Genomic DNA, 15609 nt, shown 5'->3' on the forward strand with positions numbered 1-15609 from the left:
GTTTTTACTGTTCTTTAAAAACATCCTTCTCTCAATACTGTTCTCTTTCCTTTACTCCCAGCAAAATGCCTAAGCTGAAATCTCTAGTGTACCACCACCACAACTGGGGGTAAATACCCTTATGTACATGCTATGGAATAATTTATTACTTCTGTTGAATTCCTAGATTTACAAGGTCAGATTTGTAAGCCAATAGATACCCACAATCCAACTATCTCTGGACCTCTAGAATTCCTGGCATTCAAGTTAAAATACCTGCATGTTCTTTCAACCATGAGCCCATGGCTACTTCTTTGGACCAACATAACTGACCTTTCTCCTTACCATACTTTTCACTACTTCTATAGTGCTAGCCATGGTGATCCAGTATCAGTAGCTTGGTAATTGTCCACAAGTAACAGAGACTGGAGGAGCTTCACTGCAGGGAGAAATCCTGTTTGTACCATTATCCTCCAATTGCAATGCTTGCCCTACTCCCACACAAGTCAATGAACTGGGGGAAACTAACTAGACAAGCTAACAACAATTTTACTCCTAAGGGAAACTCTTTTAAAGGGGCTACATGCATGTTCTGCAAACATGAACACATCCCTTTGTATACTACAGAAATATACAATGATTTCAACAGTGTGAGAGCCACATGACATGTGATGTTATACACACTGGGTTGGTGGGCTTGTTTTTAACTAAATAAATAGAAGCCAGAGGCACATCTGCCCATGAACTGACCTGCAGCAAGGGAAAACATCTCACACACAACTGTGAATCTTCCCTACCACAGCTGCATTATATCCCAGTTATTTACATTAGGGCTAATCATAGGGAGGATCAGCAGGAGGGGCCTGCTGCTTTCAGGACCTGTTTGTGGGTTTCCCAGAGGCACCTGGTTGGTGGGCACCTGAAGCATCCTGACACAACGGACCTTTGGTCTGACTCAGCAGGGCTCTTACTTTTTTTTTTTTTTTGCACTTAAGCGCCAACTTCTTTTTAAAAAGAAAAAGGTATTATTTTCATCACACATCTCACTATTTTAGACTTCAGAGAAAAGGCTGCAATTCAAGGACAAAGTTAGTACTCAGCTGACCTGCATTCCACACCCTGGTCACCTGGCCTTCTATGCTCTTCATCATGCAAAGGCCTCGCTGATATAGAGAGCAGAATTGTAGTCATGCAGCTCAACCATATCTACTCAGATGTAAGTCCCTTGAGTTCAACTGCACTTGTTCTAGGGATGTGCATGAAACCGATTTTGTGTTTTCATTTCAAGCTTGAAACAGAAGACAGAAACGTTTTGTTGAAACAGCAGTTGAATTGGTTGTTTCGATAAAACAAGACTCAAAACATTTCAAGTGTTTTGGCCACAGAAAACAATGGGGAACCTAAAAACACCCCATTGTTCCCCATGGGTAGCTCCTAGGGACACCAAAATGGGTTGGGTGGTAAGGCAAGATGGGTGCTACCTACTACACAACCCACAAAAGAAATAGGCAAGCAGGCAATTTTTAACTAATTTTAAAGCAGCAAGGAGATTGCAAGCCAATCAAAAGCCAGTGCCAGAAAACCAATCAACAAGGGGGGAAAACAGACTTCCAAAATGGCACTTGAAATGTCAAAATATTTTGAATTGAAATGGGGTTGTTTTGTTCTGAACTGGAAACAGGCCCTTTATTTAAAGGGTATTTTGTTTCGAGCTCAAAACACTCGAAATGGCCTGTTTCGAGTCAAAACATTTTAATGTCAAGATGTTTTGCACATCCCTAACTTGTTCCTAGAAAAGTAAGAGCCTGGAAGCTGTTAAGGTCTGGATGAGTCAAAATAAGCTCAGACTGAATCCCACTAAGACTGAACTACTTTTACTCAGCCCTCATACCGGCCAACAGATGGATGTGAACCTTATTCTAGATGGGGTGGTGCTGCCCCCAGAGGAGCTTGTTCATGATTTGGGGGTCCTTTTGGACTTGTGCCTCCTGCTTGAACAGCAGGTGGAGGCTGCGGCCAGAAGTGCCTTTGCCCAGCTTCATCTGATTCGCCAATTACGCCCTTACCTTGATCAGCAGGCATTGATGACAGTGACCCATGCCCTTGTTATCTCCTGCTTAGATTATTTTAACGCTCTCTATCTAGGGTTACCTTTGAAGGCAATCAAAAAGCTACAACGGGTCCAGAATGCAGCAGCTCACCTACTCATGGGTGCCAGAAAATATGACAGGGTAACACCTCTCCTGCAGTCATTGCACTGGTTGCCTATTCGCTACTGAGTTCAATTTAAGGTCCTGGTTTTGACCTTCAAAGCCTTGCAGGGTCTGGTGCCTGTTTACCTACAGACCCGCCTCTCCTATCCAGTTACATCCCGTCAGGTCAGATCTTCTCAAATGGCCCTTTTGTCAGTCCCTGATTCCCAAGAGGCACTAGGACCCATGAAAGGGCCTTTTCAGTTGCTGCCCCACATCTCTGGAACTCCCTTCCCCTGCAGATTCGTTTAACTCCTTCCTTATTGGTTTTTAAATCTCTATTGAAGACTTTTCTTTTTCACCAGGCTTTTACCCTGTAGTTTACCTATTTGGGGTTTGTTGTTGTTAGTTACTTTAGTTTTTAATGTAGAATGTTATTTTAATGCTGTCTTGCTCTGTATGTTTTTGTACACCGCCCAGAGTCTTCGGTGTGGGCGGTATATTAAATGTTTCTAATAAATAAAAATAAATAAATAAAAGTATGCATGGGGTCACAATTTAAGGTTGCACTCCTGCAGCTAACTGGGCATACCCAAGTCTCATCTTGTTCAATGGTAATCTGGTGCATGCAAGTAGATGACAGATCACAGCATGGAAGAATATTCTATCCTGCTCCATACACTTTGGCAATGTTTGACTTTTTATAAACTTTACTTTAAAAAGTTTTAACATTTTAACACTAGGAAGCCAACAAGGTCCTCAAGAAGACCAAAAGTACATTGTAAGCCAAAGAGTTTAGTCCTCTGAAGTCCTCTAAATGTGTACAGACATCACATTAAGACAGGAGTTGCAGCGGATTTTTATGCCATGGGGTAAGCTGCACATCTTCACAACGTACATTACAGATGTATACACCAGTGAATTAAATGCAGCTCCGTTTTTATCGATCCTCCACCATCTTTCAGGCATGCTGCCCACCTTATTCATTTCTAAAAGCTGTCCATGCAGAGTCTTCATTTAAACATCCATTCATCACCTCTTTTTAAAAGCATAATCAAAGAGTTGAAAAATTCTCCTGCAGGTGGGCAGAGGGAGACAGATTTGTGATACACAGACACCAACCCACCAGTACTGAGCACAGCCAAGTTCTGCTTCAAACTTGCAGAACTTTTTTTTTTCTAGATTTGACACTGGAGAGGAAATGGTTCGTTTAAGCAGAATGCACTTCCAGCACGATCTCACTGATCAAATAATGTTACATTTGTACATAGCATACCCTAATCGTGCTTCTTAGCACCATTCACTATCTGTGTGTTTCTGCAGGCTGTCAAGCTGCTCGACGTACTTCGAAAGCCCCTAATTAGTTTAATGATCTATACTTTCAAACTACCAACTGGCATTTCAAATTCTAGTGGGGGTAAAATTAAACTACTTTTGTGAATTAAAAAAAAAAGAAAGAAAAGCAGGGCTGAGTAATTGCTGCTTCGTGTCTACGTAGATTTCATTCAGTTCAATTATATTCTAACACAGAGAAGAAAAAATAGGCGTTTTAAAGAGCTATTTCAGGAAGTTGTGTTGAAACCTGTACAAATTGAGAAGAGAAAATAGAAAGCTACTGTTTAAAGAAGGTAATATATACTTATTTTCTACAAGGAGAATATTTTTTATCCCTATCTTCCCACCCATGTGTTTTGCATGCTACGTACACCAAGGGATCTCAATTCTCCCATCAATCAAATGCTGACATGGGTGGAAAAAACAACAACAATTTATAATGCAATCCTATCTTCAAGTTGTACCAAGTAGGCAGGGATAGGATTACTATTTAATCCTTAATGCCAGTGGAACAAAACTGTATACCAGCACAATGTTACTGTTGTGTTGGCATTATCCAACACCAGCAGAACTGCTCTCAGCAGAATATTACCAACATAAGAGGCAAAAACCGGGCACACTTAGAGGCTGTGACAGGGTCTGAATGGAGTGTAGGTGTGATCTGATGTTCACTCAGACAAGAGTTCTGTTCTGGACAATGGAGCACTACCATACCCCCAAAAAGAGATGGTGTAGAGCCCAAGACAACTTAGCCCCATCCACTTCCTTCCACCAGCCTGAGCTACATCAGGGGACAAGATTCCAACTAACTTAGTAGCCAGTTAAGGCAAACCATCAAGAGCAGTGTTCCCTCCAACAGGGAATCCCAGATGTTGTTGACTACAACTCCCATAATCCCCAACCAAAGGCTATTGCAACTGGGGATGCTGGGAACTGTAGTCAATAACATCTGGGAATCCCTGTTAGAGGGAACACTGATCAAGAGTACATAAGCCCCAGCAAGGAACACAACTCTTATATCAAAGTTTTCTCGGGATTGCCCCCAACAACTCAGAAGAGGAGGTCCCAGACCTCAAGACCAGGGAAGATGAGAACACAATGCAAGGCCCTAAAGCTCCTGACCCATCAGTCAGGACCCTAGACAGGTCCTGACCGACACTAGAGAGAACCCAGAGGGGCCCTTCAATGGCCCACACCCCCAGGAGTTCCCCCAACAAAGACTAAGGGTAGGGAGTCAGTCCAGAGGCCCGTGAATCAGGAGAACCCTCAGGACCTAGCTACATTCCTGGTACACCCACTTAGGAAGCCTGCCCATCAGGGAGCAGGGAAGGGAACCGCATGCCAACTTGTCCCCAAGGGAGCCCCCACTTCTCCACAAGAACCACACCAAAGACTCCAACTGAGAGCCTAGGTTGACTTTCAGCAACAGTGGAGGAACACAAGGTTGGCAGCCAAAAAGGGACTACTGAAAAATGAGAGGCCTACTCAGGCATAGGGTTTACCACCCAAGTCGGCTATAGCGTATTGAAGGACTCCATAAGGAGTGGAGGCCCAAATATTCTATATAAGTCACAATCTTCAGTGAGCACATGCTGGCTCAACAGCTCACATACTGAGTGCTCTGCTTGCAGTACCTTCACGCTGACTTTTGCACTTCAGCCCTTGTTTCCAATCTCTCAGCCCTTGTTCCTAGACTTCAGGCCTGATTCCAGGAGACCTGTTCTCCCAGACTAAGCCAACTATCCCTGCCTCTCCAGAAGGCCTTCTGACTCTCCAGCATCCTCTGCTCAAGACCCTCAGTGCAGGAGTGCCAGCATCATGCCAGCCATGCGAGTAAGGAGGCACAAAAAAGGTACACCACCTGGGGGTTGTGCTGATCTTCCCCCATGCGTAAAGTACTAGAAGCACACCAGCAGGAACTTGGGTTTTGTGCACTTTGCAGGAACAGGCAGACAGACACAAAAATTAAGCCACAGTTTGAAGGATGTGATGCTAACGCTTGAATTCTCAGAACTCCTACAGGCTCTGGATACCAGCGCCCACCAGCATATACCTCCAAATGTAACCTTGTGGAGACTACCAAGGGGAGAGGAGAGCTGGTCTTGTGGTCGCAAGCATGACTTGTCCCCTTAGCTAAGCAGGGTCCGCCCTGGTTGCATATGCATGGGAGACTTTATGTGTGAGCACTGCAAGGTATTCCCCTCAGGGGAAGGAGCCGCTCTGGGAAGAGCATCTAGGTTCCACGTTCCTGCCCAGGCTTCTCCAAGATAGGGCTGAGAGAGATTCCTGCCTGCAACCTTGAAGAAGTCGCTGGCAGTCTGTGAAGACAATACTGAGCTAGATAGACCAATGGTCTGACTCAGTACATGGCAGCTTCCTATGTTCCTATGAGCTTGGCTGAGATATACAGAATGAAAGAGTGACAGCACTTTCCCCTCACTGAATGGCACCCAGTCATAGGCACTGTCTGTCCCTGTTGCTACTTTGTTCATGCATTATACTTCTCTACTGCCTCAAGCAAACAGTCTCTAGGAGGTGAGCAAGAATTAAAATGTGTAACCACAACAAAAAACAATTAAAAACAGACAGATTATACATCTTTACTCATCATCACAATAGCCGTCTCTCTTCACTGGCAACCAAGCAGCCCCCCACAACCCTCGCAGAGGTAAGGATGTTTTTCTCAGCTCTTGAAATTAAGCAGATTTAACAGCTACAGGCCAATTCACAATGTGCACATCATTCGTGCCAGTTACAGATAGAGGCTACACCACTCTTTGCTGCAGGGAACACATGAAGTGTAAGCAGCAGATATACACATCCAAACAGCCTCCATTCAGAGGGCAGCAGCAGCCCAAGGCCTTTAGGTACATATCGTTGTACATTTACAGGTGTGTCTTTCTTTCACACTTTAGAATGTCAATCTATATTTTCTGAAGAGACAGCAGTACCCTTCTACAATATTGGCTCTGTACAGAGAAGAAACTGTCAGCTCAACCAGAGATGAACAGAATGTGCAGTGATTAGTTTCTACTAGAAATATTAAACAGATTTGTACAGTACAAGTGCAAATATGGGTTTCTCCTTCCATTTTCAGAATAGCATCTTCCAAATGTGCTTGGCTTTTTTTAACAGTAATTTAAATTAAGTGTAGTGGAATGTGAAGAGGAAAAATATGTGAACCAATGAGTCAATGTTCCAATTATTGTTGTTAATGTTACTAGCATTCTGCAAGCCACAAAATATGTCAAAAGCCTTTAGCTGAAATGTTTCAAGGCCAAGCAACATATATGAGTTCACAAGAAAGTAATACAATCCAGCACCACAAAACCAATTTAAGGGGTACTGAACAGAATTCTACCTGCCTTCTGTTCTTGAATATCACTTGGGTCACAAAGCACAATTCCACATAAAGCCTTCAATCTGTTCTGAAGGTTAAGGTGCCAGATTCTGACGGACAAAAAAAAGATTGTGTCATGTAGGTCTTGCTGCTAAGCCAATCACAAATGGGGGGCAATGCATTTTCTACTGGTTTAGCAACAAGACCTACATGACTATTACAAGCAAACCACAAGGATATTCACATGACCAGGAGGCAGGGGTGGGGGTGGCTACACAATAAACTTACCTTCCCTGCAGACGATCCAACAACATGGGTGGGAGGCATGGATTGTGCTCCCACATGATCTGAGCTGCTGCATACACAGTGTAGATCTCCGGAGCTCAGAACAATGTCTCCCAGCCTCCATGTATTCCACAATGCACTGCATGACGAGCGTGGTGCTTTGGGGGATACCCCCATGGGAAGGGCAATCTAGGTAGGCACCCATCTCTGTGTGTGCAGCCCGAGCACACACACATGATCCTGGTGCTGGGGTTAAGGGTGCGCTCACACCCTTAACCTCGGCTAAAGGTCAGACTTTGGAGTCCGGTTAGGCAAGCAAGCAGTGCCAGGATCCGCATGGATCTAGGCTGCCCTAACCTGGGTTAGGCTGCTCATGAGAACAGCCTTCACATTGTTCAACACAGCTGGTTCACAAACAACTAAGCACTAGCACAGGCTTGTCAAGAACTGGATTCCAGTAGACTAACATTTGATCTGCACAATTCCTTCCCACCTTACCCAACCTTTACTATAAGAGCCTATGAGACATGTTAGATGTCATTGGACTAAACCCTCACAAGTCAGTCCAGCAAAGGATACTTCCGTTTAATGGCAGAGGAGAACAAGCAGGACAGAACATTCCTGAGATGGGAAATTTAAGCCTTATGTGGGTCCTTTGAAATGTTGTCAAAATGTACCATAGACAGAATACAGCTTTAATTTGGACCATGGAAGCAGCAGCATTTTGCCTGCAAGTGCTGATCACACTTGACCCCACTTAGCTTCAGAAAATGACAAGGTGCTAGATGGCACTAAAATACAGCCTGAGGAAACAGCACAGCCTTGAGGATATTGCCTCAGATATCCTATTAGATAATAAGGCTGCAAAAGCTCCAAGAAGCAGCTAATTTCCTAACACTGATACTCGACAAAAATAGCAGGTGGTGCTTTTAAGTCTGCACAAAGAACATGATAAAACCTTCCGCCCAACCATCTCACCTTGATTTGTGAAGCACCTTGATTTTAAAAAAGAGAGAGCAGGTGAGTGAAGTCATACTGACAAAGGTAGGAGCTGACAGTCACTATAACAGCATGCTAATGCAAGGAGTCTAGTCAATTTCTTTAGCCGACACTTGATCAGAAGTGATTATGTCAGCCATCTTACTTTATTGAAGGAACATAGTAAGAAGTCCATTTTCGCCTGGACTTCTACTATGTGCCCTTGAGAAAATTAAACTCAGATAAATGATTTCCCAACTTCTTTATAGATTATACGAAAAAGATTCTGTCTTGACATAAAGTGCGAGTTTTATTCCGTCAGCCTAAGAGCAGTGAAACAGAGAAACTATTGTTCTTTTAATACACAGTGCCCTCCTTTCATACTGAACAAATTGGTGCAAATTATATTTATATACTTTAATAAGAGCTGGACTGTATAACTGCATAAATAGTAGCCTCTGGGTTACTTCTAAGGTTAACAGTTTCCTTGAAAACTGCTCCCGCAAGCAATACCCAATGTGGGAAAGATTTATGCAAGCATCTATTCATGAGTTAGTACCCACTCCAACACTATCTTGCAGAGAAACACCTTTTAAAAACCACCTCAGCCTATTTTTTTTTTTTTAATCATAAGGAGTGTGATACATCATCTGTTGAACCACTGAGGTGGGTGTTCCTCAAACAGACTTATGGAACTGTTCCAAATGTACATTTTGGCAGTTAAACAAATAAGCATACATCCATGCTTCAATGACATTTGCACATACGATGTGGCATTTAGGACCCAAGTCCGGGCGGGGGGGGGCATGTTTAATCAGTAACCTCAAGCACAGAACTGGCCTACACATACATCAGAATGAGGTGATAGAATCATAAGATGGTCAAGTTGTCTGCACCACTGCAGACTAGAGGTAAGGCAATACCATTTATGTATATTCTCTCATGGTGTTTTGTTTTTTTAAAACTCTTACATTAAAAGCTAACATAGCAGGGATAAAAGGCCGTGGGCCAGCTCTCTCACCGCAACGCAAGTTATTTGCAATCTGAAATGGTACAGCCCATTCCATTCTACCACCTCATCCTGCTGCATGTGTGAGCCAGACCATCACACACCATTCATCAGTGCCCAGCATACCCAAGAGCTTGTATATTTGCAGTGGTTAAGGAGCCAGGAAGCGCACACTTCCAATCTCAACTGACTGGACTGACTTGGGTCATCTCATACCCTAAATTTATTTATTTATTATTTATTTATTTAGCATATTTCCATACCGCCCCAAACGCAAGTTCTCTGGGCAGTTTACAAGACTGTAAATGGAGATACTGCTTTACATTACAGGGCAAATAAGGTTAACAGTGATAATATATTTGTTTTATTAGAAACATTTAATATACCGCCCACTCCGAAGATTCTGGGCGGTGTACAAAAACATACAGAGCAGGCCAACATTAAAATTACATTCTAAATTAAAAACTCAAGTAACTAACAAAAAGAAGAAAAAACAAATAAGTAAACTACAGGGTAAAAGCCTGGCGAAAAAGAAATAATATATGGAGTTGCCATGCCTCGGCTAAGCATTAGGACAAGCTTGGGGGGGGGGGGGTAGGCGAAACAGCGGATAGCAAGGTACACTTGTATTTACTGAATTCTTTACAGTCTCCTGTACCTTATTTTATTTACATATTATTCACTGGAGAGTTTTCCTATGTGTTTGTTATATTTATATCCTGCCTTTCTTCTGCCACGGAACTCAAGTTGCCTTCCCTGGGGGTTGCAGTCTTCCATCCAGGCACTGCGTTCGAAGTGTTAAAAGGAGAGAATGTGAATGATGCACATGTGGCCAGTGACAGTAGGACCAGACAGGCAATGGGTTCTAGGTGACAATTGCTAAGAGATGTGCAATGCTGGGAGGAAGTTGAAGACAGTTGGGAGGAAGGTGCAAGGGGAAAGAGAAAACACACCAATTTCAGATGTGAAGAGCTGGGGTTTTGTGTGTGTTTTGTTTTTAAGATCCTCTTCCCCAAAAACATCAACCATCAGATCAGTGAGGGACCAGATGGCTGTGAGAGACAGACAGGAACAAGAAGCTGACCAAGCAGAAGCTTCAAGAGATACAGCTGCAAGAAAGCTCAAACTGCTGTCCTATACTGTATGGCACACCGTCTGTATGGCACACCGTATGGGTGTGCATATACAGTACACACACAGACGGCAGATGAGGGAGAAAGGGAAAGGCGTTATATAAAGGGAATATAGTGTTATTTAAAGTGTAGAGAAAGGGGAAAGTTGATAACTACAAAGTATAAAAATGTCAAAACAACCTGTTATTCCATCCAAGCATTTGTCTGGATTCCCTAATCGCAGCTCAGATTCCCTCTAAGAATTTGTGGCTTTCATTTGCCACACATGCAGCCTCCACAGCAGTGCCTTTTTCACAAACAGCGCTACTGGAGCAGCATATGCAAAACTCTTTCTTGGAGCTGAAAAGGCTTGAAGAAAGAATAAGACTCATGCCTGTAGTTTCCATAGATTAATTGTGTTCAGAGGCGTATCTAGGGCACATGCCCTGGCTTCCACTTGAAGGGGGGGTGGGCGCCAGTGCCATGCTGCTTCCCAGTCCCTCCCTAGTTCGCGATTTTCCCCCCTAAAAAATTTTCTGATTTTTTTTTTTTTTTACTTGTAGGCCCTTCAGGGGGCTTCCTTAATGCCATAGTGGGGAGGGGTCTGCAAAGGTTCCCCCTCCCCTGCCAGCCTCTTAATTTACTGCCGCAGCCCATCCCAGGCTGATTTTGGGGCACGTTGGCTATTTTGGAGGCCGCCACGCATGCTCAAATGGCCTCTGTGAGACTTAGCAAGGCCTAGGGCCTCGAAGGCACCATTTGAGCATGTGTGGTGGACATTTTGTTTTGGGCGGCCATTTTTTTTAAAAAAAATTTTTAATGGCCTCCACACAGGCCTTGCAGAGGCCATTTGAGCATGCATGGCTGCCTCAAAAATGGCCACCGCACCAATATTTACAGGCATGAACGGACCCGAAAATCAGCCCAGGACAGGCTGCCGTGGTAAATTAAGAGGCCAGCGGGGGGAGGGGGAACCTTTGCAGACCCCCCCTCCACTGCCTTTAGGAAGCCCCCTGAAGGGGCTACAGGTTTTTTTTTTTTTTTAAATAATATAATATAAGTCAGTGAGAGACACTGCCCATCAGAGTAGACAATGCCAAGCTAGATGGGAGTGTCTGACTCAGTATAAAGCAGCTTCCCATGTATCTAAGTTGCTTCTGCAAATCTTCAGGAAAGCCAACAAGCATCAAATTCCCAGTGTATGACTATCAGAAGTTTTAGTCAGCGCTTCATGGCTTCTGAGTTTTTTTGGTTTTTGGTTTTTTTTAAAAATTCAAATATCTCTCCAGCCAAAAGGAATAGAAGGGCACTTCCAGACCTCTTGTTTAGTCTGGAACTGTGATACTGTGTTTATTGGGTACATGTGTGAGCTACACAATGTAGTTCTCCATCCTTTGTCAGCCTGTACTGTTGATGGAACTGCCTTGGGGATGATTGGTCAACACCCCGAGTTTGGGCGAATGTGGGGAATTTAGCTCAAAAGGGGAGAGAGTTCCAAGCAGTTTTAATTTGTGCAAGTGTCTGAACTAAAGAAAACTGGCTTGGGATATAGGTTTTAATTAACAAAAGGAGTTTATTGTAAGAACAAATAAAAGTAGTTTTTGCTACAGTAAGAATGCAAACCCTACAAGTATCTTTACTCAAAGTTTGAAGAGCTTGTGCTAGGTGGATCCACTGCAGTTCTAGCCTACATATTAATTAAAATGAAGTGGTATAGCCCTGAAGTGAAAGATTGGACTGTACCACTTCAGGACTGGTAAACCCCTCCTGTATTCTACCAAGAGAAAACAACAGGGCTCTGTGGGCGGCAAGAGTAGAAATCAACTTAACTGCACACTTTACCTTTAACTTCAGGGTGCATGTGGGAATCAGGTTTTTGAATGTTTTTGAGCGTCCCCCTTTCAAGTTTAAGACTAAAATGTGGGAGACCATATATGCCACCCAGAGTTCCTTAGAAGAAGAGCGGAATACAAATGTAAAAAATAAACGTCAAAGTAATTATTTCGTTGTTTCTCAGTTGTTGAGTGCAGGGGGTTCTCAGACATGAGTCCCCAGGTGTTGGACTACAACATCCATCACCCACAGTGGTTTTTTTGGCTGTGGATGATGGGAGCTGTAGTCCAGCAACATCAGAGGTTACACATTTGAAAACCTCTACTGTAATGAATTATGCTCCCTGTAGGGATCAATCATGGATGGCTCAGTCAATAGGGAGGCAACAATTTTGGGGACTGTTGGAAAACCCAGTTTACTGCTGAATTCTTACAGGAAACCTGTGCTGATTTTGTGTGGGAGGTGGGCTTGTTTTTGTATTTGCCTTCTAAGTTACTTTTTCCCACCCTACTGGAACAAAGCAGTTTTTATTCTAAGTTTGCGTCAGATGCTTGGACAGTGGCGCAATTTCAGTGCTTGCCCTGGGCGCTATTTTCCGTAGATACGCCTCTGATTGTCTTTAAACACATGTGTATAGCCTTCATAAACTACATAATGCTACCTTCTAGGCTTAGAATTAGCAGCCCTTTTGAGTGAAAGGGAATACAACTCCTTCAGGACAGGTGTAAAAGGATAGGAGGAGAAGCATCATATTAGCAGCAGCACAGAGCACCAGAGACCTAGGGAATAAAGAATCTTACCCTCAATAATCATTTGTAAGACTGATACACTGATTTCTGATGTGTGAGATTCAATACTGGACAGCTGAAACTGATAACAAACCATTTGAGTAACTATGGAGAGCAGCCTGTAATAATATAAGGGTCTGTTTTTCAAGAACCGCAATTCCCTGTGAGGGGAATTTGGGATCACTAGAAGAAAATGCTCAGCACTCCCCAACTAAAATTTCTCAAGATTTTTTGAAGGAAGCGGGTATAAAACCAATAGGTAGATATGCCCAGATTCTTAGCTTTCTGCCTGCTCACTATATCTTTCAGCAGTTTTAAGTTTGAAAAGTATTTCCTGTCACTAAAATGTTTTGCCTCACTGCAAGACCCATAATGCCATGTTATATCCAAGCAATAGGTGTATTGCAGTTTGTGTGTAGTGGGGGGAACCAGCAGTTTGTGTGTAGTGTTTCAGGAAACAGGGACAGAGCAAAGAACAAGTAAGGTCTTATTGCTAAACAGTGAGGGAAATTAATGAGCCTTTCAAATACCCAACTGGCGGCATTAGCACATTGGAGGAATGCAAACGAGACCATCTGCTTACCAACTCAGAATTCTTGAGCTGATGCTAAAACACCACTGGGTTGAAAGTATAGGAATTTGACTTTTAAGGGATGCATTCAAGACTTGTATAAAATGTATGTTAATTACATCCAAACAATGACGTAGCTTCCTTACTAGTCAGAAAAAGCTAACTTCCCACCAGATGCAAGAAATATACTTTCCCAACCAAATTAAGTCACATGCTCACTGTGGCTTGTTCACACTTTATTTGGGGCAGCATTTATATCCATGAAAAAAGTTTTACCCAGAGCACTGGTCCTTTCCAAGAGCAATAATATTCATTCGTTCATTCATTCATTCGATTTCTATACCGCCCTTCCAAAAATGGCTCAGGGCAGTTTACACAGAGAAATAACAAGTAAGTTGCAGTTCTTTCCTGGTACAGTCTCAGTTTCTTTTAATTGCTTACCTCTAGTAACACTGGAGATTGGCTTGCAGCTGCCTACAAGATAAACACAGCATTATTTCTTAATATTAACAAGAAGGTTGTAAAACCATGTATATACCTGCTCTGCTACAGTCCATAGGTCTCAGTACAGAATTAACAGCAGAATGACAATACAGTACTATCTATCACAGTAGGTTTAGCAATATGGTTAAAAAAAACACACCACCAAATTAAGTGCAAATGGCAACAATTGTCATAATGTCCTTATATGACCACAAACTTTTCGAGCAGGTTGGGAACCCCTGGTCTTCTAGTCCAGGGGTTCCCAACCTGTGGTACTCCAGATGCTGCTGAGCTACAACTTCCATTATTCCCAGCTGCAATTTATTATGGCTGAGGATGATGGGAGTTGTAGTTCAATAACTGCTGGAAGAGCAAAGATTAGGAATCCCTGTTCTAGTCCAACTGCTGGCTCAGTGCTGGGATCTGCTACAGCATCTCTGACAGATGACCATCAAAATGCTGCTTGAAAACCTCTAGTGAAGGAGAGGTCTTATCCATCCCTAGCTCTGCATTTGTTGTGAATAATTTTAACCATTAAGATAGGAGCTATTTGCATAATGTAAGTTAAGACTTGCAATTACAGATCTCTTAAAATCTAAAAATTACTTCAGGTAGACACAGAGGAGCAGGGACTCTCTCACACTGTCTAAAACATAAAGCAATTCAATGCATCTTCTGGCATTCCTGTGATGTCATCCATTTATTAATGCAAGTTACTTAGATGTACTTTTAATAGAACTGCTCACCAGAAGTTCCCTTTTTCCTGACAATTATCAGAATGCACTTTGAATGTTTCCTGGAATGACAAAAGGAATATAAAAAACAGCTATAGATTTTTGCCAAGCCTATCTACTGCTCTATTTCTGGAGGACCAGAATATTAGAGTTCAACACATTAAAGATGGCCCTTGTTATTCATGGGGGTTCTGTTCTTGCTGATAGGAGCAAATACGAAAACTTCTAACGAAACCCCCCAAAAGGATAAAAAAAGCAAGGGGGCAGAAATTTTTAAAAAGGACAGTAACCTTATTCTCCAAGTCTCCAGCAATGCCCCGCAAAACCCTCCAAACAGTTGAACATTAGCCAAAAACATTTTTTAAAAAAAATTAAGAGCCACAAAATGGCTCTCTGCTAGAAAATGGCAGCCAGAAATGACAGAAGTCATTTCCAGCCACTCAAAACCACGGATATGCAAATGTCGCCTATTTTTCTACCTGTGGATAATGAAACTGGGTCTCCAAGACCCAATCACGGACACGCGAGACCACAGATAACATTCAATTAATCAGTGACTGAATAGGTGCTTTAAAATCTGATTTTCAGTCAAAGCTGTTTCCTCTCATAGCCTGTTCAGCACAAACTGAATTGCTATAAACAATTCTCTGCATTAAGGAGAGACATTCATAATGGCGTTTTTCTTTTTCAAAAATGGTAAAATTGTTTGCCTGGTTTCTCAAAAAAACACTTGAAAGGAACTTCTAATCACTTAATTCGTTTCCCCCAAAGTAGTTTGTTCACAGATGCAGTTCAGAAGACAAACCAACCACTAGCAAATTTAAAGAAAACATGCAAGAGCCTACATATATTTTCAGAAGAAATTATTAAGGTGTAAAATGGTGGCGAAAGAGTAACAACCCACCAACATTTGATGCCATGAATGTGGCAAATGTGCTGAAAACACAATATGGAATCTTGGTATTTAGTC

The 15609-nt window shown here is 42.6% G+C and overlaps 1 protein-coding gene across 9 annotated transcripts in view; it reads right to left on the reverse strand.

Annotated features, from left to right (window-relative positions):
• SEMA5B (semaphorin 5B) overlaps positions 1–15609 on the reverse strand; it is a 576167-nt gene that overhangs the window by 521905 nt on the left and 38653 nt on the right. For 3 of the 9 annotated variants that reach the window (XM_053256885.1, XM_053256867.1, XM_053256895.1), the window contains 2 exons: positions 14652–14701; positions 13864–13896 (listed from right to left, as the gene is read on the reverse strand). The exons of the other annotated variants lie outside the window; for them this stretch is intronic. The gene's annotated coding sequence lies outside the window, so the exon portion shown is untranslated. The remainder of the gene's footprint in view (positions 1–13863; positions 13897–14651; positions 14702–15609) is intronic. 9 annotated transcript variants of the gene reach the window in all.

Source organism: Hemicordylus capensis, chromosome 1, assembly GCF_027244095.1.
Source record: "Hemicordylus capensis ecotype Gifberg chromosome 1, rHemCap1.1.pri, whole genome shotgun sequence".
Classification (NCBI taxonomy): Eukaryota; Metazoa; Chordata; class Lepidosauria; order Squamata; family Cordylidae; genus Hemicordylus; species Hemicordylus capensis.